Below are 25,696 nucleotides of genomic sequence, written 5' to 3'. Positions count from 1 at the left end.
CTGACATAATCTGACACTCTCTGACACTCCCAGACACTCTCTGACACTCTCTGACCCTCTCTATCACTCTATGACACTCTCTGCCACTCTCAGACACTCTCTGCCACTCTCTATCACTCTCTGACACTCTCTGACCCTCTCTATCACTCTCTGACCCTCTCTAGCACTCTCAGACCTACGCAGACACTCGCTGACACTCACCTTCACTCTCTGACACTCTCTGACACTTTCAGACATTCTCTGCCTCTCTCTATTACTCTCTATCACTCGCTTACACTTTCAGACACTCTCTGCCACCATCTATCACTCTCTGACACTCTCTGACACTCTCTGACACTCTCACACTATCTGACACTCTCACACTCTCTGACACTCTCACACTCTCGGACCCTTTCTGACACTCTCTATCACTCTCTGACACTCTCTGACACTCTCTATCGCTCTCTGACAGTCTCTGACAATCTAATACACACTCAGACACTCTCTGACACTCTCTGACACTCTATATCACTCTCTGACACTCTCTGACACTTTCAGACACTCTCTGCCACTCTCCCTCACTCTCTATCACTCTCTGACACTGCCTGACACTCTCTGACACTCTCTGACACTCTCTGACACTCTCACACACTCTCACAAAATCTCTGACACTCTCTGACCCACTCTGACACTCTCTGTCACTGTCTGACACTCTCTGATACTCTCACACTCTCTGGCACTCTCATTCTCTCTGACACTCTCTGACACTCTCTCACACTCTCTGACACACTCTGACCCTCTCTGACACTCTCTGACACTCTGTATCACTCTCTGACACTCTCTGACACTCTCTTACACTCTCCATCACACTCTGACACTCTCTGATACACTGTGACACTTTCAGACACTCTCTGACTCTCTCTATCACTCTCTGACACTCTCTGATACACTCTGACACTCTCAGACACTCTCAGACACTCTCTGTCACTCTCTATCACTCTCTGACACTCTCTGTCACTCTCTATCACTCTCTCTCACTCTCTGACACTCTCTGTCACTCTCTATCACTCTCTCTCACTCTCTGACACACTCTGACAATCTCTGACACTCACAGACACTCTCAGACACTCTCTATCACACTCTGACACTCTCTGTCACTCTCGATCACTCTCTGACACTCTCTGACACTCTCAGACACTCTCTGTCACTCTCTGACACTCTCTGTCACTCTCTATCACTCTCTGACACTCTCTGTCACTCTCTATCACTCTCTCTCACTCTCTGACACACTCTGACAATCTCTGACACTCACAGACACTCTCAGACACTCTCTATCACACTCTGACAATCTCTGACACTCTTTGACACTCTCTATCACTCTCTGACATTCTCTGGCACTCTCTGAAACTCTGTATCACTCTCTGACAATCACTGACACTCTCAGACAATCTCTGTCACTCTCTGAAACTCTATATCACTCTCTATCACTCTCTATCTCTCTCTATCATTCTCTATCACTCACTGACACACTCAGACACTCTCTATCGCTCTCTATCACTCTCTGACACTCTCTGACATACTCTGACACTCTCTGGCACTCTCTGAAACTCTCTGACACTCTCTGACACACTCTGTCACGCTCTGACACACTCTAACAATCTCTGACACTCGCAGACACTCTCTGGCACTCGCTATCACACTCTGACAATCTCCGACACTCTCAGACACTCTCAGACACTCTCTATCACACTCTGACACTCACTGACACTCTCAGAGACTCTCTGTCACTCTCAGACACTCTCAGACACTCTCTGTCGCTCTCTGACACTCTCTGACATAATCTGACACTCTCTGACACTCCCAGACACTCTCTGACACTCTCTGACCCTCTCTATCACTCTCTGACACTCTCTGACACTCTCTATCACTCTCTGACCCTCTCTAGCACTCTCAGACCTACGCAGACACTCGCTGACACTCACCTTCACTCTCTGACACTCTCTGACACTTTCAGACATTCTCTGCGTCTCTCTATTACTCTCTATCACTCGCTGACACTTTCAGACACTCTCTGCCACCCTCTATCACTCTCTGTCACTCTCTGACACTCTCTGACACTCTCACACTATCTGACACTCTCACACTCTCTGACACTCTCACACTCTCGGACCCTTTCTGACACTCTCTATCACTCTCTGACACTCTCTGACACTCTCTATCGCTCTCTGACAGTCTCTGACAATCTAATACACACTCAGACACTCTCTGACACTCTCTGACACTCTCTATCACTCTCTGACACTCTCTGACACTTTCAGACACTCTCTGCCACTCTCCCTAACTCTCTATCACTCTCTGACACTGCCTGACACTCTCTGACACTCTCTGACACTCTCTGACACTCTCACACACTCTCACAAAGTCTCTGACACTCTCTGACCCACTCTGACACTCTCTGTCACTGTCTGACACTCTCTGATACTCTCACACTCTCTGGCACTCTCATTCTCTCTGACACTCTCTGACACTCTCTCACACTCTCTGACACACTCTGACCCTCTCTGACACTCTCTGACACTCTCTGACACTCTCTATCACTCTCTGACACTCTCTGACACTCTCTTACACTCTCCATCACACTCTGACACTCTCTGATACACTGTGACACTCTCAGACACTCTCTGACTCTCTCTATCACTCTCTGACACTCTCTGATACACTCTGACACTCTCAGACACTCTCTGTCACTCTCTATCACTCTCTGACACTCTCTGTCACTCTCTATCACTCTCTCTCACTCTCTGACACTCTCTGTCACTCTCTATCACTCTCTGACACACTCTGACAATCTCTGACACTCACAGACACTCTCAGACACTCTCTGTCACTCTCTATCACTCTCTGACACACTCTGACAATCTCTGACACTCACAGACACTCTCAGACACTCTCTATCACACTCTGACACTCTCTGTCACTCTCGATCACTCTCTGACACTCTCTGACACTCTCAGACACTCTCTGTCACTCTCTGACACTCTCTGTCACTCTCTATCATTCTCTGACACTCTCTGTCACTCTCTATCACTCTCTCTCACTCTCTGACACACTCTGACAATCTCTGACACTCACAGACACTCTCAGACACTCTCTATCACACTCTGACAATCTCTGACACTCTCTGACACTCTCAGACACTCTCAGACACTCTACATCACACTCTGACACTCACTGACACTCTCAGACACTCTCTGTCACTCTCAGACACTCTCTATCACTCTCTGACACTCTGTGACACTCTCTGAAACTCTCTATCACTCTCTATCACTCTCTGTCACTCTCTATCACTCTCTGACATAATCAGACACTCTCAATCACTCTCTATCACTCTCTGACACTCTCTGACCCTCTTTATCGCTCTCTGACACTCTCTATCGCTCTCTGACACTCTCTGACATACTCTGACACTCTCTGACACTCTCAGACACTCTCTGAAACTCTTTATCACTGTCTGACACTCTCTGACACTCTCAGACACTCTCTATCACTCTCTGACACTCTCGATCACTCTCTATCACTCTCTGTCACTCTCTATCACTCTCTGACATAATCAGACACTCTCAATCGCTCTCTATCACTCTCTGACACTCTCTGACACTCTTTATCGCTCTCTGACACTCTCTATCACTCTCAGACAATCTCTATCACTCTCTATCACTCTCTGACCCTCTTTATCGCTCTCTGACACTCTCTATCGCTCTCTGACACTCTCTGACATACTCTGACACTCTCTGACACTCTCAGACACTCTCTGAAACTCTTTATCACTGTCTGACACTCTCTGACACTCTCAGACACTCTCTATCACTCTCTGACACTCTTGATCACTCTCTATCACTCTCTGACACTCTCTATCACTCTCTATCACTCTCTCTCACTCTCTGACACACTCTGACAATCTCTGACACTCACAGACACTCTCAGACACTCTCTATCACACTCTGACAATCTCTGACACTCTCAGACACTCTCAGACACTCTCTATCACTCTCTGACATTCTCTGGCACTCTCTGAAACTCTTTATCACTCTCTGACACTCACTGACGCTCTCAGACAATCTCTGTCACTCTCTGAAACTCTCTATCACTCTCTATCACTCTCTATCTCTCTCTATCATTCTCTATCACTCTCAGACACACTCAGACACTCTCTATCGCTCTCTATCACTCTCTGACACTCTCTGACATACTCTGACACTCTCTGGCACTCTCTGAAACTCTCTGACACTCTCTGACACACTCTGTCACTCTCTATCACTCTCTGACACACTCGAACAATCTCTGACACTTGCAGACACTCTCTGGCACTCGCTATCACACTCTGACAATCTCCGACACTCTCAGACACTCTCAGACACTCTCTATCACACTCTGACACTCACTGACACTCTCAGAGACTCTCTGTCACTCTCAGACACTCTCAGACACTCTCTGTCGCTCTCTGACACTCTCTGACATAATCTGACACTCTCTGACACTCCCAGACACTCTCTGACACTCTCTGACCCTCTCTATCACTCTATGACACTCTCTGCCACTCTCAGACACTCTCTGCCACTCTCTATCACTCTCTGACACTCTCTGACCCTCTCTATCACTCTCTGACCCTCTCTGGCACTCTCAGACCTACGCAGACACTCGCTGAAACTCACCTTCACTCTCTGACACTCTCTGACACTTTCAGACATTCTCTGCCTCTCTCTATTACTCTCTATCACACGCTGACACTTTCAGACACTCTCTGCCACCCTCTATCACTCTCTGTCACTCTCTGACACTCTCTGACACTCTCACACTATCTGACACTCTCACACTCTCTGACACTCGCACACTCTCGGACCCTTTCTGACACTCTCTATCACTCTCTGACACTCTCTGACACTCTCTATCGCTCTCTGACAGTCTCTGACAATCTAAGACACACTCAGACACTCTCTGACACTCTCTGACACTCTCTATCACTCTCTGACACTCTCTGACACTTTCAGACACTCTCTGCCACCCTCTATCACTCTCTGTCACTCTCTGACACTCTCTGACACTCTCACACTATCTGACACTCTCACACTCTCTGACACTCGCACACTCTCGGACCCTTTCTGACACTCTCTATCACTCTCTGACACTCTCTGACACTCTCTATCGCTCTCTGACAGTCTCTGACAATCTAAGACACACTCAGACACTCTCTGACACTCTCTGACACTCTCTATCACTCTCTGACACTCTCTATCACTCTCTGACACACTCGAACAATCTCTGACACTTGCAGACACTCTCTGGCACTCGCTATCACACTCTGACAATCTCCGACACTCTCAGACACTCTCTATCACACTCTGACACTCACTGACACTCTCAGAGACTCTCTGTCACTCTCAGACACTCTCAGACACTCTCTGTCGCTCTCTGACACTCTCTGACATAATCTGACACTCTCTGACACTCCCAGACACTCTCTGACACTCTCTGACCCTCTCTATCACTCTATGACACTCTCTGCCACTCTCAGACACTCTCTGCCACTCTCTATCACTCTCTGACACTCTCTGACCCTCTCTATCACTCTCTGAACCTCTCTGGCACTCTCAGACCTACGCAGACACTCGCTGACACTCACCTTCACTCTCTGACACTCTCTGACACTTTCAGACATTCTCTGCCTCTCTCTATTACTCTCTATCACTCGCTGACACTTTCAGACACTCTCTGCCACCCTCTATCACTCTCTGTCACTCTCTGACACTCTCTGACACTCTCACGCTATCTGACACTCTCACACTCTCTGACACTCGCACACTCTCGGACCCTTTCTGACACTCTCTATCACTCTCTGACACTCTCTGACACTCTCTATCGCTCTCTGACAGTCTCTGACAATCTAAGACACACTCAGACACTCTCTGACACTCTCTGACACTCTCTGACACTCTCTATCACTCTCTGACACTCTCTGACACTTTCAGACACTCTCTGCCACTCTCTCTCACTCTCTATCACTCTCTGACACTGCCTGACACTCTCTGACACTCTCTGACACTCTCTGACACTCTCACACACTCTCACAAAGTCTCTGACACTCTCTGACCCACTCTGACACTCTCTGTCACTGTCTGACACTCTCTGATACTCTCACACTCTCTGGCACTCTCATTCTCTCTGACACTCTCTGACACACTCTGACCCTCTCTGACACTCTCTGACACTCTCTGACAATCTCTATCACTCTCTGACACTCTCTGACACTCTCTTACACTCTCCATCACACTCTGACACTCTCTGATACACTGTGACACTCTCTGACACTCTCTGACACTCTCTTACACTCTCCATCACACTCTGACACTCTCTGATACACTCTGACACTCTCAGACACTCTCTGACACACTCAGAACATTCTCTACCACTCTCGATCACTCTCTGACACTCTCTGATACACTCTAACACTCTCAGACACACTCTGACACTCTCTATCACTCTCTGACTCAATCTGACACTCTCAGACAGTCTCAGACACTCTCTATCACTCTCTGACACTCTCTGACACTCTTTGATACTCTCTGATACACTGTGACACTCTCTGACACTCTCTATCACTCTCTGACACTCTCTGACAATCTCAGACACAATCAGACACTCTCTGACACTCTCTATCACTCTCTGACACTCTCTGACACTTTCAGACACTCTCTGCCACTCTCTATCACTCTCTGACACTCTCTAACACTCTCTGACACTCTCTGACCCTCTCTATCACTCTCTGACCCTCTCTGGCACTCTCAGACCTACGCAGACACTCGCTGACACTCACCTTCACTCTGTGACACTCTCTGACACTTTCAGACATTCTCTGCCTCTCTCTATTACTCTCTATCACTCGCTGACACTTTCAGACACTCTCTGCCACCCTCTATCACTCTCTGACACTCTCACACTCTCTGACACTCTCACACTCTCTGACACTCTCACACTCTCGCACCATTTCTGACCCTCTCTATCACTCTCTGACACTCTCTGACACTCTCTATCGCTCTCTGACAGTCTCTGACAATCTAAGGCACACTCAGACACTCTCTGACACTCTCTGACACTCTCTATCACTCTCTGACACTCTCTGACACTTTCAGACACTCTCTGCCACTCTCTCTCTCTCTCTATCACTCTCTGACACTCTCTGACACTCTCACACTCTCTGACACTCTCACACACTCTCACAAAGTCTCTGACACTCTCTGACCCACTCTGACACTCTCTGTCACTGTCTGACACTCTCTGATACTCTCACACTCTCTGGCACTCTCATTCTCTCTGACACTCTCTGACACTCTCTCACACTCTCTGACACACTCTGACCCTCTCTGACACTCTCTATCACTCTCTGACACTCTCTTACACTCTCCATCACACTCTGACACTCTCTGATACACTATGACACTCTCAGACACACTCTGACACACTCAGACACTCTCTACCACACTCTAACACTCCCTCACACTGTCTGACACTCTCTGATACACTCTAACACTCTCAGACACTCTCTGACACTCTCTGACACTCTCCATCACTATCTGACATTCGCTGTCACTCTCAGACAGTCTCAGACACTCTCTATCACTATCTGACAATCTCTGACACTCTCTGACACTCTCTGATACTCTCTAATACACTCTGACACTCTCTATCTCTCTCTGACACTCTCTGACAATCTCATACACACTCAGACACTCTCTGACACTCTCTATCACTCTCTGACACTCTCAGACAGTCTCAGACACTCTCTGACACTCTGTGATACTCTCTGACATACTCTGACACTCTCTGACAATCTCAGACACACTCAGACACTCTCTGACACTTTCACACACTATCTGCCACTCTCTATCACTCTCTATCACTCTCTGAAACTCTCTGCCACTCTCTGCCACTCCCTGACACTCTCTATGACTATCTGACACTCTCTGGCACTCTCTCTGACCTTCTCTCACACTCTCTGACCCTCCCTGACACTCTCTGAGACTCTCTGACACTCTCTATCACTCTCTGCCACTCTCTGACAATCTCAGACACACTCAGACACTCTCTGACACTCTCGAACACTCTCTGACACTCTCTGACACTATCTGACACTCTCTGACACTATCACACTCTCTGACACTCTGACACTCTCAGACACTCTCACACTCTCTGACACTCTGACACTCTCAGACACTCTCACACTCTCTGACACTCTCTCATACTATCTGACATTTTCTCACACTCTCTGACACTCTCTGACCCTCTCTTACAATCTCTGACACTCTCTGACAAACTCTATCACTCTCTGACACTCTCTGACACACTCAGACTCTCTCTACCACTCTCTGTCTCTTTCAGACACTCTCTGCCACTCTCTATCACTCTATATCACTCTCTGACACTTTCAGACACTCTTTATCACTCTCTATCACTCTCTGACACTCTCTGACACTCTCTATCACTCTCAGACACTCTCTGACACTTTCAGACACTCGCTGCCACTCTCTATCACTCTCTGACACTCTCTGACACTCGCACACTCTCTGCCACTCTCTGACACTCTTTCACACTCTCTGACACTCTCTGACCCTCTCTGACCCTCTCTGACACTCTCAGACACTCTCTGGCACACTCTATCACTCTCTGACACTCTCTATCACTGTGAATCATTCACAATCACTCTCAATTACTCTCTGACACTCTCTGACACTCTCTGACACTCTCTGACACTCTCTGACACACGCGCACTCTTTGACAATCTCTGACACTCTATCACACTCTCTGACACTCTCTGACACTTTCAGACACTCTCTGCCACTCTCTCTCACTCTCTATCACTCTCTGACACTGCCTGACACTCTCTGACACTCTCTGACACTCTCACACACTCTCACAAAGTCTCTGACACTCTCTGACCCACTCTGACACTCTCTGTCACTGTCTGACACTCTCTGATACTCTCACACTCTCTGGCACTCTCATTCTCTCTGACACTCTCTGACACTCTCTGACACACTCTGACCCTCTCTGACACTCTCTGACACTCTCTGACAATCTCTATCACTCTCTGACACTCTCTGACACTCTCTTACACTCTCCATCACACTTTGACACTCTCTGATACACTGTGACACTCTCTGACACTCTCTGACACTCTCTTACACTCTCCATCACACTCTGACACTCTCTGATACACTCTGACACTCTCAGACACTCTCTGACACACTCAGAACATTCTCTACCACTCTCGATCACTCTCTGACACTCTCTGATACACTCTAACACTCTCAGACACTCTCTGACACTCTCTATCACTCTCTGACTCAATCTGACACTCTCAGACAGTCTCAGACACTCTCTATCACTCTCTGACACTCTCTGACACTCTTTGATACTCTCTGATACACTGTGACACTCTCTGACACTCTCTATCACTCTCTGACACTCTCTGACAATCTCAGACACAATCAGACACTCTCTGACACTCTCTATCACTCTCTGACACTCTCTGACACTTTCAGACACTCTCTGCCACTCTCTATCACTCTCTGACACTCTCTAACACTCTCTGACACTCTCTGACCCTCTCTATCACTCTCTGACCCTCTCTGGCACTCTCAGACCTACGCAGACACTCGCTGACACTCACCTTCACTCTGTGACACTCTCTGACACTTTCAGACATTCTCTGCCTCTCTCTATTACTCTCTATCACTCGCTGACACTTTCAGACACTCTCTGCCACCCTCTATCACTCTCTGACACTCTCACACTCTCTGACACTCTCACACTCTCTGACACTCTCGCACCATTTCTGACCCTCTCTATCACTCTCTGACACTCTCTGACACTCTCTATCGCTCTCTGACAGTCTCTGACAATCTAAGACACACTCAGACACTCTCTGACACTCTCTGACACTCTCTATCACTCTCTGACACTTTCAGACACTCTCTGCCACTCTCTCTCACTCTCTATCACTCTCTGACACTCTCTGACACTCTCACACTCTCTGACACTCTCACACACTCTCACAAAGTCTCTGAAACTCTCTGACCCACTCTGACACTCTCTGTCACTGTCTGACACTCTCTGATACTCTCACACTCTCTGGCACTCTCATTCTCTCTGACACTCTCTGACACTCTCTCACACTCTCTGACACACTCTGACCCTCTCTGACACTCTCTGACACTCTCTATCACTCTCTGACACTCTCTTACACTCTCCATCACACTCTGACACTCTCTGATACACTGTGACACTCTCAGACACACTCTGACACACTCAGACACTCTCTACCACACTCTAACACTCCCTCACACTGTCTGACACTCTCTGATACACTCTAACACTCTCAGACACTCTCTGACACTCTCTGACACTCTCCATCACTATCTGACATTCGCTGTCACTCTCAGACAGTCTCAGACACTCTCTATCACTATCTGACAATCTCTGACACTCTCTGACACTCTCTGATACTCTCTAATACACTCTGACACTCTCTATCTCTCTCTGACACTCTCTGACAATCTCATACACACTCAGACACTCTCTGACACTCTCTATCACTCTCTGACACTCTCAGACAGTCTCAGACACTCTCTGACACTCTGTGATACTCTCTGACATACTCTGACACTCTCTGACAATCTCAGACACACTCAGACACTCTCTGACACTTTCACACACTCTCTGCCACTCTCTATCACTCTCTATCACTCTCTGAAACTCTCTGCCACTCTCTGCCACTCCCTGACACTCTCTATGACTATCTGACACTCTCTGGCACTCTCTCTGACCCTCTCTCACACTCTCTGACCCTCCCTGACACTCTCTGAGACTCTCTGACACTCTCTATCACTCTCTGCCACTCTCTGACAATCTCAGACACACTCAGACACTCTCTGACACTCTCGAACACTCTCTGACACTCTCTGACACTTTCAGACACTCTCTGTCACTCTCTATCACTCTATGTCACTCGCTGACACTTTCAGACACTCTCTGCCACTCTCTATCACACTCTATCACTCTCTGACACTCTCTGACACTTTCAGACACTCTCTGCTACTCTCTATCACTCTCTCACACTCTCTGACACTCTCACACTCTCTGACACTCTCTGACACTATCTGACACTCTCTGACACTATCACACTCTCTGACACTCTGACACTCTCAGACACTCTCACACTCTCTGACACTCTCTGACACTCTCTCATACTATCTGACATTCTCTCACACTCTCTGACACTCTCTGACCCTCTCTTACAATCTCTGACACTCTCTGACAAACTCTATCACTCTCTGACACTCTCTGACACACTCAGACTCTCTCTACCACTCTCTGTCTCTTTCAGACACTCTCTGCCACTCTCTATCACTCTATATCACTCTCTGACACTTTCAGACACTCTTTATCACTCTCTATCACTCTCTGACACTCTCTGACACTCTCTATCACTCTCAGACACTCTCTGACACTTTCAGACACTCGCTGCCACTCTCTATCACTCTCTGACACTCTCTGACACTCGCACACTCTCTGCCACTCTCTGACACTCTTTCACACTCTCTGACACTCTCTGACACTCTCTGACCCTCTCTGACCCTCTCTGACACTCTCAGACACTCTCTGGCACACTCTATCACTCTCTGACACTCTCTATCACTGTGAATCATTCACAATCACTCTCAATTACTCTCTGACACTCTCTGACACTCTCTGACACTCTCTGACACTCTCTGACACTCGCGCACTCTTTGACAATCTCTGACACTCTTTCACACTCTCTGACACTCTCTGACACTCTTTCACTCTCTCTGACCCTCTTTGACACTCTCAGACACTCTCTGGCACACTCTATCACTCTCTGGCACTCTCTATCACTCTCTATCACTCTCTGACACTCTCTGATACACTCTGGCACTCTCAGACACTCTCTATCGCTCTCTATCACTCTCTGACACTCTCTGACATACTCTGACACTCTCTGGCACTCTCTGAAACTCTCTGACTCTCTCTGACACACTCTGTCACTCTCTATCACTCTCTGACACACTCTAACAATCTCTGACACTCGCAGACACTCTCTGGCACTCGCTATCACACTCTGACAATCTCCGACACACTCAGACACTCTCAGACACTCTCTATCACACTCTGACACTCACTGACACTCTCAGAGACTCTCTGTCACTCTCAGACACTCTCAGACACTCTCTGTCGCTCTCTGACACTCTCTGACATAATCTGACACTCTCTGACACTCCCAGACACTCTCTGACACTCTCTGACCCTCTCTATCACTCTTTGACACTCTCTGCCACTCTCAGACACTCTCTGCCACTCTCTATCACTCTCTGACACTCTCTGACCCTCTCTATCTCTCTCTGACCCTCTCTGGCACTCTCAGACCTACGCAGACACTCGCTGACACTCACCTTCACTCTCTGACACTCTCTGACACTTTCAGACATTCTCTGCCTCTCTCTATTACTCTCTATCACTCGCTAACACTTTCAGACACTCTCTGCCACCCTCTATCACTCTCTGTCACTCTCAGACACTCTCAGACACTCTCTGTCGCTCTCTGGCACTCTCTGACATAATCTGACACTCTCTGGCACTCCCAGACACTCTCTGACACTCTCTGACCCTCTCTATCACTCTATGACACTCTCTGCCACTCTCAGACACTCTCTGCCACTCGCTATCACTCTCTGACACTCTCTGACCCTCTCTATCACTCTCTGACCCTCTCTGGCACTCTCAGACCTACGCAGACACTCGCTGACACTCACCTTCACTCTCTGACACTCTCTGACACTTTCAGACATTCTCTGCCTCTCTCCATTACTCTCTATCACTCGGTGACACTTTCAGACACTCTCTGCCACCCTCTATCACTCTCTGTCACTCTCTGACACTCTCTGACACTCTCACACTATCTGACACTCTCACACTCTCTGACACTCGCTCACTCTCGGACCCTTTCTGACACTCTCTATCACTCTCTGACACTCTCTGACACTCTCTATCGCTCTCTGACAGTCTCTGACAATCTAAGACACACTCAGACACTCTCTGACACTCTCTGACACTCTCTATCACTCTCTGACACTCTCTGACACTTTCAGACACTCTCTGCCACTCTCTCTCACTCTCTATCAATCTCTGACACTGCCTGACACTCTCTGACACTCTCTGACACTCTCTGACACTCTCTGACACTCTCACACACTCTCACAAAGTCTCTGACACTCTCTGACCCACTCTGACACTCTCTGTCACTGTCTGACACTCTCTGACACTCTCACACTCTCTGACACTCTCTGACACTCTCTGACACTATCTGACACTCTCTGACACTATCACACTCTCTGACACTCTGACACTCTCAAGCACTCTCACACTCTCTGACACTCTCTCATACTATCTGACATTCTCTCACACTCTCTGACACTCTCTGACCCTCTCTTACAATCTCTGACACTCTCTGACAAACTCTATCACTCTCTGACACTCTCTGACACACTCAGACTCTCTCTACCACTCTCTGTCTCTTTCAGACACTCTCTGCCACTCTCTATCACTCTATATCACTCTCTGACACTTTCAGACACTCTTTATCACTCTCTATCACTCTCTGACACTCTCTGACACTCTCTATCACTCTCAGACACTCTCTGACACTTTCAGACACTCGCTGCCACTCTCTATCACTCTCTGACACTCTCTGACACTCGCACACTCTCTGCCACTCTCTGACACTCTTTCACACTCTCTGACACTCTCTGACACTCTCTGACCCTCTCTGACCCTCTCTGACACTCTCAGACACTCTCTGGCACACTCTATCACTCTCTGACACTCTCTATCACTGTGAATCATTCACAATCACTCTCAATTACTCTCTGACACTCTCTGACACTCTCTGACACTCTCTGACACTCGCGCACTCTTTGACAATCTCTGACACTCTTTCACACTCTCTGACACTCTCTGACACTCTTTCACTCTCTCTGACCCTCTTTGACACTCTCAGACACTCTCTGGCACACTCTATCACTCTCTGACACTCTCTATCACTCTCTATCACTCTCTGACACTCTCTGATACACTCTGGCACTCTCAGACACTCTCTATCGCTCTCTATCACTCTCTGACACTCTCTGACATACTCTGACACTCTCTGGCACTCTCTGAAACTCTCTGACTCTCTCTGACACACTCTGTCACTCTCTATCACTCTCTGACACACTCTAACAATCTCTGACACTCGCAGACACTCTCTGGCACTCGCTATCACACTCTGACAATCTCCGACACACTCAGACACTCTCAGACACTCTCTATCACACTCTGACACTCACTGACACTCTCAGAGACTCTCTGTCACTCTCAGACACTCTCAGACACTCTCTGTCGCTCTCTGACACTCTCTGACATAATCTGACACTCTCTGACACTCCCAGACACTCTCTGACACTCTCTGACCCTCTCTATCACTCTTTGACACTCTCTGCCACTCTCAGACACTCTCTGCCACTCTCTATCACTCTCTGACACTCTCTGACCCTCTCTATCACTCTCTGACCCTCTCTGGCACTCTCAGACCTACGCAGACACTCGCTGAAACTCACCTTCACTCTCTGACACTCTCTGACACTTTCAGACATTCTCTGCCTCTCTCTATTACTCTCTATCACTCGCTAACACTTTCAGACACTCTCTGCCACCCTCTATCACTCTCTGTCACTCTCAGACACTCTCAGACACTCTCTGTCGCTCTCTGGCACTCTCTGACATAATCTGACACTCTCTGGCACTCCCAGACACTCTCCGACACTCTCTGACCCTCTCTATCACTCTATGACACTCTCTGCCACTCTCAGACACTCTCTGCCACTCGCTATCACTCTCTGACACTCTCTGACCCTCTCTATCACTCTCTGACCCTCTCTGGCACTCTCGGACCTACGCAGACACTCGCTGACACTCACCTTCACTCTCTGACACTCTCTGACACTTTCAGACATTCTCTGCCTCTCTCTATTACTCTCTATCACTCGCTGACACTTTCAGACACTCTCTGCCACCCTCTATCACTCTCTGTCACTCTCTGGCACTCTCTGACATAATCTGACACTCTCTGGCACTCCCAGACACTCTCTGACACTCTCTGACCCTCTCTATCACTCTAGGACACTCTCTGCCACTCTCAGACACTCTCTGCCACTCGCTATCACTCTCTGACACTCTCTGACCCTCTCTATCACTCTCTGACCCTCTCTGGCACTCTCGGACCTACGCAGACACTCGCTGACACTCACCTTCACTCTCTGACACTCTCTGACACTTTCAGACATTCTCTGCCTCTCTCTATTACTCTCTATCACTCGGTGACACTTTCAGACACTCTCTGCCACCCTCTATCACTCTCTGTCACTCTCTGACACTCTCTGACACTCTCTGACACTCTCACACACTCTCACAAAGTCTCTGACACTCTCTGACCCACTCTGACACTCTCTGTCACTGTCTGACACTCTCTGACACTCTCACACTCTCTGACACTCTCTGACACTCTCTGACACTATCTGACACTCTCTGACACTATCACACTCTCTGACACTCTGACACTCTCAGACACTCTCACACTCTCTGACACTCTCTCATACTATCTGACATTCTCTCACACTCTCTGACACTCTCTGACCCTCTCTTACAATCTCTGACACTCTCTGACAAACTCTCTCACTCTCTGACACTCTCTGACACACTCAGACTCTCTCTACCACTCTCTGTCTCTTTCAGACACTCTCTGCCACTCTCTATCACTCTATATCACTCTCTGACACTTTCAGACACTCTTTATCACTCTCTATCACTCTCTGACACTCTCTGACACTCTCTATCACTCTCAGACACTCTCTGACACTTTCAGACACTCGCTGCCACTCTCTATCACTCTCTGACACTCTCTGACGCTCTCTATCACTCTCTGACCCTCTCTGGCACTCTCGGACCTACGCAGACACTCGCTGACACTCACCTTCACTCTCTGACACTCTCTGACACTTTCAGACATTCTCTGCCTCTCTCCATTACTCTCTATCACTCGGTGACACTTTCAGACACTCTCTGCCACCCTCTATCACTCTCTGTCACTCTCTGACACTCTCTGACACTCTCACACTATCTGACACTCTCACACTCTCTGACACTCGCACACTCTCGGACCCTTTCTGACACTCTCTATCACTCTCTGACACTCTCTGACACTCTCTATCGCTCTCTGACAGTCTCTGACAATCTAAGACACACTCAGACACTCTCTGACACTCTCTGACACTCTCTATCACTCTCTGACACTCTCTGACACTTTCAGACACTCTCTGCCACTCTCTCTCACTCTCTATCAATCTCTGACACTGCCTGACACTCTCTGACACTCTCTGACACTCTCTGACACTCTCTGACACTCTCACACACTCTCACAAAGTCTCTGACACTCTCTGACCCACTCTGACACTCTCTGTCACTGTCTGACACTCTCTGACACTCTCACACTCTCTGACACTCTCTGACACTCTCTGACACTATCTGACACTCTCTGACACTATCACACTCTCTGACACTCTGACACTCTCAAGCACTCTCACACTCTCTGACACTCTCTCATACTATCTGACATTCTCTCACACTCTCTGACACTCTCTGACCCTCTCTTACAATCTCTGACACTCTCTGACAAACTCTATCACTCTCTGACACTCTCTGACACACTCAGACTCTCTCTACCACTCTCTGTCTCTTTCAGACACTCTCTGCCACTCTCTATCACTCTATATCACTCTCTGACACTTTCAGACACTCTTTATCACTCTCTATCACTCTCTGACACTCTCTGACACTCTCTATCACTCTCAGACACTCTCTGACACTTTCAGACACTCGCTGCCACTCTCTATCACTCTCTGACACTCTCTGACACTCGCACACTCTCTGCCACTCTCTGACACTCTTTCACACTCTCTGACACTCTCTGACACTCTCTGACCCTCTCTGACCCTCTCTGACACTCTCAGACACTCTCTGGCACACTCTATCACTCTCTGACACTCTCTATCACTGTGAATCATTCACAATCACTCTCAATTACTCTCTGACACTCTCTGACACTCTCTGACACTCTCTGACACTCTCTGACACTCGCGCACTCTTTGACAATCTCTGACACTCTTTCACACTCTCTGACACTCTCTGACACTCTTTCACTCTCTCTGACCCTCTTTGACACTCTCAGACACTCTCTGGCACACTCTATCACTCTCTGACACTCTATCACTCTCTATCACTCTCTGACACTCTCTGATACACTCTGGCACTCTCAGACACTCTCTATCGCTCTCTATCACTCTCTGACACTCTCTGACATACTCTGACACTCTCTGGCACTCTCTGAAACTCTCTGACTCTCTCTGACACACTCTGTCACTCTCTATCACTCTCTGACACACTCTAACAATCTCTGACACTCGCAGACACTCTCTGGCACTCGCTATCACACTCTGACAATCTCCGACACACTCAGACACTCTCAGACACTCTCTATCACACTCTGACACTCACTGACACTCTCAGAGACTCTCTGTCACTCTCAGACACTCTCAGACACTCTCTGTCGCTCTCTGACACTCTCTGACATAATCTGACACTCTCTGACACTCCCAGACACTCTCTGACACTCTCTGACCCTCTCTATCACTCTTTGACACTCTCTGCCACTCTCAGACACTCTCTGCCACTCTCTATCACTCTCTGACACTCTCTGACCCTCTCTATCACTCTCTGACCCTCTCTGGCACTCTCAGACCTACGCAGACACTCGCTGAAACTCACCTTCACTCTCTGACACTCTCTGACACTTTCAGACATTCTCTGCCTCTCTCTATTACTCTCTATCACTCGCTAACACTTTCAGACACTCTCTGCCACCCTCTATCACTCTCTGTCACTCTCAGACACTCTCTGACACTCTCTGACCCTCTCTGACCCTCTCTGACCCTCTCTGACACTCTCAGACACTCTCTGGCACACTCTATCACTCTCTGACACTCTCCATCACTGTGAATCATTCACAATCACTCTCAATTACTCTCTGACACTCTCTGACACTCTCTGACACTCTCTGACACTCTCTGACACTCGCGCACTCTTTGACAATCTCTGACACTCTTTCACACTCTCTGACACTCTCTGACACTCTTTCACTCTCTCTGACCCTCTTTGACACTCTCAGACACTCTCTGGCACACTCTATCACTCTCTGACACTCTCTATCACTCTCTATCACTCTCTGACACTCTCTGATACACTCTGGCACTCTCAGACACTCTCTATCGCTCTCTATCACTCTCTGACACTCTCTGACATACTCTGACACTCTCTGGCACTCTCTGAAACTCTCTGACTCTCTCTGACACACTCTGTCACTCTCTATCACTCTCTGACACACTCTAACAATCTCTGACACTCGCAGACACTCTCTGGCACTCGCTATCACACTCTGACAATCTCCGACACACTCAGACACTCTCAGACACTCTCTATCACACTCTGACACTCACTGACACTCTCAGAGACTCTCTGTCACTCTCAGACACTCTCAGACACTCTCTGTCGCTCTCTGACACTCTCTGACATAATCTGACACTCTCTGACACTCCCAGACACTCTCTGACACTCTCTGACCCTCTCTATCACTCTTTGACACTCTCTGCCACTCTCAGACACTCTCTGCCACTCTCTATCACTCTCTGACACTCTCTGACCCTCTCTATCACTCTCTGACCCTCTCTGGCACTCTCAGACCTACGCAGACACTCGCTGAAACTCACCTTCACTCTCTGACACTCTCTGACACTTTCAGACATTCTCTGCCTCTCTCTATTACTCTCTATCACTCGCTAACACTTTCAGACACTCTCTGCCACCCTCTATCACTCTCTGTCACTCTCAGACACTCTCAGACACTCTCTGTCGCTCTCTGGCACTCTCTGACATAATCTGACACTCTCTGGCACTCCCAGACACTCTCTGACACTCTCTGACCCTCTCTATCACTCTATGACACTCTCTGCCACTCTCAGACACTCTCTGCCACTCGCTATCACTCTCTGACACTCTCTGACCCTCTCTATCACTCTCTGACCCTCTCTGGCACTCTCGGACCTACGCAGACACTCGCTGACACTCACCTTCACTCTCTGACACTCTCTGACACTTTCAGACATTCTCTGCCTCTCTCTATTACTCTCTATCACTCGGTGACACTTTCAGACACTCTCTGCCACCCTCTATCACTCTCTGTCACTCTCTGGCACTCTCTGACATAATCTGACACTCTCTGGCACTCCCAGACACTCTCTGACACTCTCTGACCCTCTCTATCACTCTATGACACTCTCTGCCACTCTCAGACACTCTCTGCCACTCGCTATCACTCTCTGACACTCTCTGACCCTCTCTATCACTCTCTGACCCTCTCTGGCACTCTCGGACCTACGCAGACACTCGCTGACACTCACCTTCACTCTCTGACACTCTCTGACACTTTCAGACATTCTCTGCCTCTCTCTATTACTCTCTATCACTCGGTGACACTTTCAGACACTCTCTGCCACCCTCTATCACTCTCTGTCACTCTCTGACACTCTCTGACACTCTCTGACACTCTCTGACACTCTCACACACTCTCACAAAGTCTCTGACACTCTCTGACCCACTCTGACACTCTCTGTCACTGTCTGACACTCTCAGACACTCTCACACTCTCTGACACTCTCTGACACTCTCTGACACTATCTGACACTCTCTGACACTATCACACTCTCTGACACTCTGACACTCTCAGACACTCTCACACTCTCTGACACTCTCTCATACTATCTGACATTCTCTCACACTCTCTGACACTCTCTGACCCTCTCTTACAATCTCTGACACTCTCTGACAAACTCTCTCACTCTCTGACACTCTCTGACACACTCAGACTCTCTCTACCACTCTCTGTCTCTTTCAGACACTCTCTGCCACTCTCTATCACTCTATATCACTCTCTGACACTTTCAGACACTCTTTATCACTCTCTATCACTCTCTGACACTCTCTGACACTCTCTATCACTCTCAGACACTCTCTGACACTTTCAGACACTCGCTGCCACTCTCTATCACTCTCTGACACTCTCTGACACTCGCACACTCTCTGCCACTCTCTGACACTCTTTCACACTCTCTGACACTCTCTGACACTCTCTGACCCTCTCTGACCCTCTCTGACACTCTCAGACACTCTCTGGCACACTCTATCACTCTCTGACACTCTCTATCACTGTGAATCATTCACAATCACTCTCAATTACTCTCTGACACTCTCTGACACTCTCTGACACTCTCTGACACTCGCGCACTCTTTGACAATCTCTGACACTCTTTCACTCTCTCTGACCCTCTTTGACACTCTCAGACACTCTCTGGCACACTCTATCACTCTCTGACACTCTCTATCACTCTCTATCACTCTCTGACACTCTCTGATACACTCTGGCACTCTCAGACACTCTCTATCGCTCTCTATCACTCTCTGACACTCTCTGACATACTCGGACACTCTCTGGCACTCTCTGAAACTCTCTGACTCTCTCTGACACACTCTGTCACTCTCTATCACTCTCTGACACACTCTAACAATCTCTGACACTCGCAGACACTCTCTGGCACTCGCTATCACACTCTGACAATCTCCGACACACTCAGACACTCTCAGACACTCTCTATCACACTCTGACACTCACTGACACTCTCAGAGACTCTCTGTCACTCTCAGACACTCTCAGACACTCTCTGTCGCTCTCTGACACTCTCTGACATAATCTGACACTCTCTGACACTCCCAGACACTCTCTGACACTCTCTGACCCTCTCTATCACTCTTTGACACTCTCTGCCACTCTCAGACACTCTCTGCCACTCTCTATCACTCTCTGACACTCTCTGACCCTCTCTATCACTCTCTGACCCTCTCTGGCACTCTCAGACCTACGCAGACACTCGCTGAAACTCACCTTCACTCTCTGACACTCTCTGACACTTTCAGACATTCTCTGCCTCTCTCTATTACTCTCTATCACTCGCTAACACTTTCAGACACTCTCTGCCACCCTCTATCACTCTCTGTCACTCTCAGACACTCTCAGACACTCTCTGTCGCTCTCTGGCACTCTCTGACATAATCTGACACTCTCTGGCACTCCTAGACACTCTCTGACACTCTCTGACCCTCTCTATCACTCTATGACACTCTCTGCCACTCTCAGACACTCTCTGCCACTCGCTATCACTCTCTGACACTCTCTGACCCTCTCTATCACTCTCTGACCCTCTCTGGCACTCTCAGACCTACGCAGACACTCGCTGACACTCACCTTCACTCTCTGACACTCTCTGACACTTTCAGACATTCTCTGCCTCTCTCTATTACTCTCTATCACTCGGTGACACTTTCAGACACTCTCTGCCACCCTCTATCACTCTCTGTCACTCTCTGACACTCTCTGACACTCTCACGCTATCTGACACTCTCACACTCTCTGACACTCGCACACTCTCGGACCCTTTCTGACACTCTCTATCACTCTCTGACACTCTCTGACACTCTCTATCGCTCTCTGACAGTCTCTGACAATCTAAGACACACTCAGACACTCTCTGACACTCTCTGACACTCTCTATCACTCTCTGACACTCTCTGACACTTTCAGACACTCTCTGCCACTCTCTCTCACTCTCTATCAATCTCTGACACTGCCTGACACTCTCTGACACTCTCTGACACTCTCTGACACTCTCTGACACTCTCACACACTCTCACAAAGTCTCTGACACTCTCTGACCCACTCTGACACTCTCTGTCACTGTCTGACACTCTCTGATACTCTCACACTCTCTGGCATTCTCATTTTCTCTGACACTCTCTGACACTCTCTCACACTCTCTGACACACTCTGACCCTCTCTGACACTCTCTGACACTCTCTGACACTCTCTGACAATCTCTATCACTCTCTGACACTCTCTGACACTCTCTTACACTCTCCATGACACTCTGACACTCTCTGATACACTGTGACACTCTCAGACACTCTCTGACTCTCTCTAACACTCTCTGACACTCTCTGATACACTCTGACACTCTCAGACACTCTCTGACACACTCAGAACATTCTCTACCACTCTCGATCACTCTCTGACACTCTCTGATACACTCTAACACTCTCAGACACTCTCTGACACTCTCTATCACTCTCTGACTCAATCTGACACTCTCAGACAGTCTCAGACACTCTCTATCACTCTCTGACACTCTCTGACACTCTTTGATACTCTCTGATACACTGTGACACTCTCTGACACTCTCTATCACTCTCTGACACTCTCTGACAATCTCAGACACAAGCAGACACTCTCTGACACTCTCTATCACTCTCTGACACTCTCTGACACTTTCAGACACTCTCTGCCACTCTCTATCACTCTCTGACACTCTCTAACACTCTCTGACACTCTCTGACCCTCTCTATCACTCTCTGACCCTCTCTGGCACTCTCAGACCTACGCAGACACTCGCTGACACTCACCTTCACTCTGTGACACTCTCTGACACTTTCAGACATTCTCTGCCTCTCTCTATTACTCTCTATCACTCGCTGACACTTTCAGACACTCTCTGCCACCCTCTATCACTCTCTGTCACTCTCTGACACTCTCTGACACTCTCACACTCTCTGACACTCTCACACTCTCGCACCATTTCTGACCCTCTCTATCACTCTCTGACACTCTCTGACACTCTCTGTCGCTCTCTGACAGTCTCTGACAATCTAAGACACAATCAGACACTCTCTGACACTCTCTGACACTCTCTATCACTCTCTGACACTGACACTTTCAGACACTCTCTGCCACTCTCTCTCACTCTCTATCACTCTCTGACACTCTCTGACACTCTCTGACACTCTCACACTCTCTGACACTCTCACACACTCTCACAAAGTCTCTGACACTCTCTGACCCACTCTGACACTCTCTGTCACTGTCTGACACTCTGTGATACTCTCACACTCTCTGGCACTCTCATTCTCTCTGACACTCTCTGACACTCTCTCACACTCTCTGACATACTCTGACCCTCTCTGACACTCTCTGACACTCTCTATCACTCTCTGACACTCTCTTACACTCTCCATCACACTCTGACACTCTCTGATACACTGTGACACTCTCAGACACACTCTGACACACTCAGACACTCTCTACCACACTCTAACACTCCCTCACACTGTCTGACACTCTCTGATACACTCTAACACTCTCAGACACTCTCTGACACTCTCTGACACTCTCCATCACTATCTGACATTCGCTGTCACTCTCAGACAGTCTCAGACACTCTCTATCACTATCTGACAATCTCTGACACTCTCTGACACTCTCTGATACTCTCTAATACACTCTGACACTCTCTATCTCTCTCTGACACTCTCTGACAATCTCATACACACTCAGACACTCTCTGACACTCTCTATCACTCTCTGACACTCTCAGACAGTCTCAGACACTCTCTGACACTCTGTGATACTCTCTGACATACTCTGACACTCTCTGACAATCTCAGACACACTCAGACACTCTCTGACACTTTCACACACTCTCTGCCACTCTCTATCACTCTCTATCACTCTCTGAAACTCTCTGCCACTCTCTGCCACTCCCTGACACTCTCTATGACTATCTGACACTCTCTGGCACTCTCTCTGACCCTCTCTCACACTCTCTGACCCTCCCTGACACTCTCTGAGACTCTCTGACACTCTCTATCACTCTCTGCCACTCTCTGACAATCTCAGACACACTCAGACACTCTCTGACACTCTCGAACACTCTCTGACACTCTCTGACACTTTCAGACACTCTCTGTCACTCTCTATCACTCTATGTCACTCGCTGACACTTTCAGACACTCTCTGCCACTCTCTATCACACTCTATCACTCTCTGACACTCTCTGACACTTTCAGACACTCTCTGCTACTCTCTATCACTCTCTCACACTCTCTGACACTCTCTGACACTCTGACACTCTCTGACACTCTCTGACACTCTCTGACACTATCTGACACTCTCACACTCTCTGACACTCTCTGACACTCTCTCATACTATCTGACATTCTCTCACACTATCTGACACTCTCTGACCCTCTCTTACAATCTCTGACACTCTCTGACAAACTCTATCACTCTCTGACACTCTCTGACACACTCAGACTCTCTCTACCACTCTCTGTCTCTTTCAGACACTCTCTGCCACTCTCTATCACTCTATATCACTCTCTGACACTTTCAGACACTCGTTATCACTCTCTATCACTCTCTGACACTCTCTGACACTCTCTATCACTCTCAGACACTCTCTGACACTTTCAGACACTCGCTGCCACTCTCTATCACTCTCTGACACTCGCATACTCTCTGCAACTCTCTGACACTCTTTCACACTCTCTGACACTCTCTGACACTCTCTGACCCTCTCTGACCCTCTCTGACACTCTCAGACACTCTCTGGCACACTCTATCACTCTCTGACACTCTCTATCACTGTGAATCATTCACAATCACTCTCAATTACTCTCTGACACTCTCTGACACTCTCTGACACTCTCTGACACTCTTTCACACTCTCTGACACTCTCTGACACTCTCTGACCCTCTCTGACCCTCTCTGACACTCTCAGACACTCTCTGGCACACTCTATCACTCTCTGACACTCTCTATCACTGTGAAGCATTCACAATCACTCCCAATTACTCTCTGACGCTCTCTGACACTCTCTGACACTCGCGCACTCTTTGACAATCTCTGACACTCTTTCACACTCTCTGACACTCTCTGACACTCTTTCACTCTCTCTGACCCTCTTTGACACTCTCAGACACTCTCTGGCACACTCTATCACTCTCTAACTATCTCTATCACTCTCTATCACTCTCTGACACTCTCTGATACACTCTGGCACTCTCAGACACTCTCTATCGCTCTCTATCACTCTCTGACACTCTCTGACATACTCTGACACTCTCTGGCACTCTCTGAAACTCTCTGACATTCTCTGACACACTCTGTGACTCTCTATCACTCTCTGACACACTCTAACAATCTCTGACACTCGCAGACACTCTCTGGCACTCGCTATCACACTCCGACAATCTCCGACACTCTCAGACACTCTCAGACACTCTCTATCACACTCTGACACTCACTGACACTCTCAGAGACTCTCTGTCACTCTCAGACACTCTCAGACACTCTCTGTCGCTCTCTGACACTCTCTGACATAATCTGACACTCTCTGACACTCCCAGACACTCTCTGACACTCTCTGACCCTCTCTGACCCTCTCTGTCACTCTTTGACACTCTCTGCCACTCTCAGACACTCTCTGCCACTCTCTATCACTCTCTGACACTCTCTGACCCTCTCTATCACTCTCTGACACTCTCTGGCACTCTCAG

The sequence above is a fragment of the Heterodontus francisci genome, chromosome 28, assembly GCF_036365525.1.
Source record: "Heterodontus francisci isolate sHetFra1 chromosome 28, sHetFra1.hap1, whole genome shotgun sequence".
In the NCBI taxonomy this organism is placed as follows: domain Eukaryota; kingdom Metazoa; phylum Chordata; class Chondrichthyes; order Heterodontiformes; family Heterodontidae; genus Heterodontus; species Heterodontus francisci.
Note: the sequence above shows the minus strand (reverse complement) of the source record.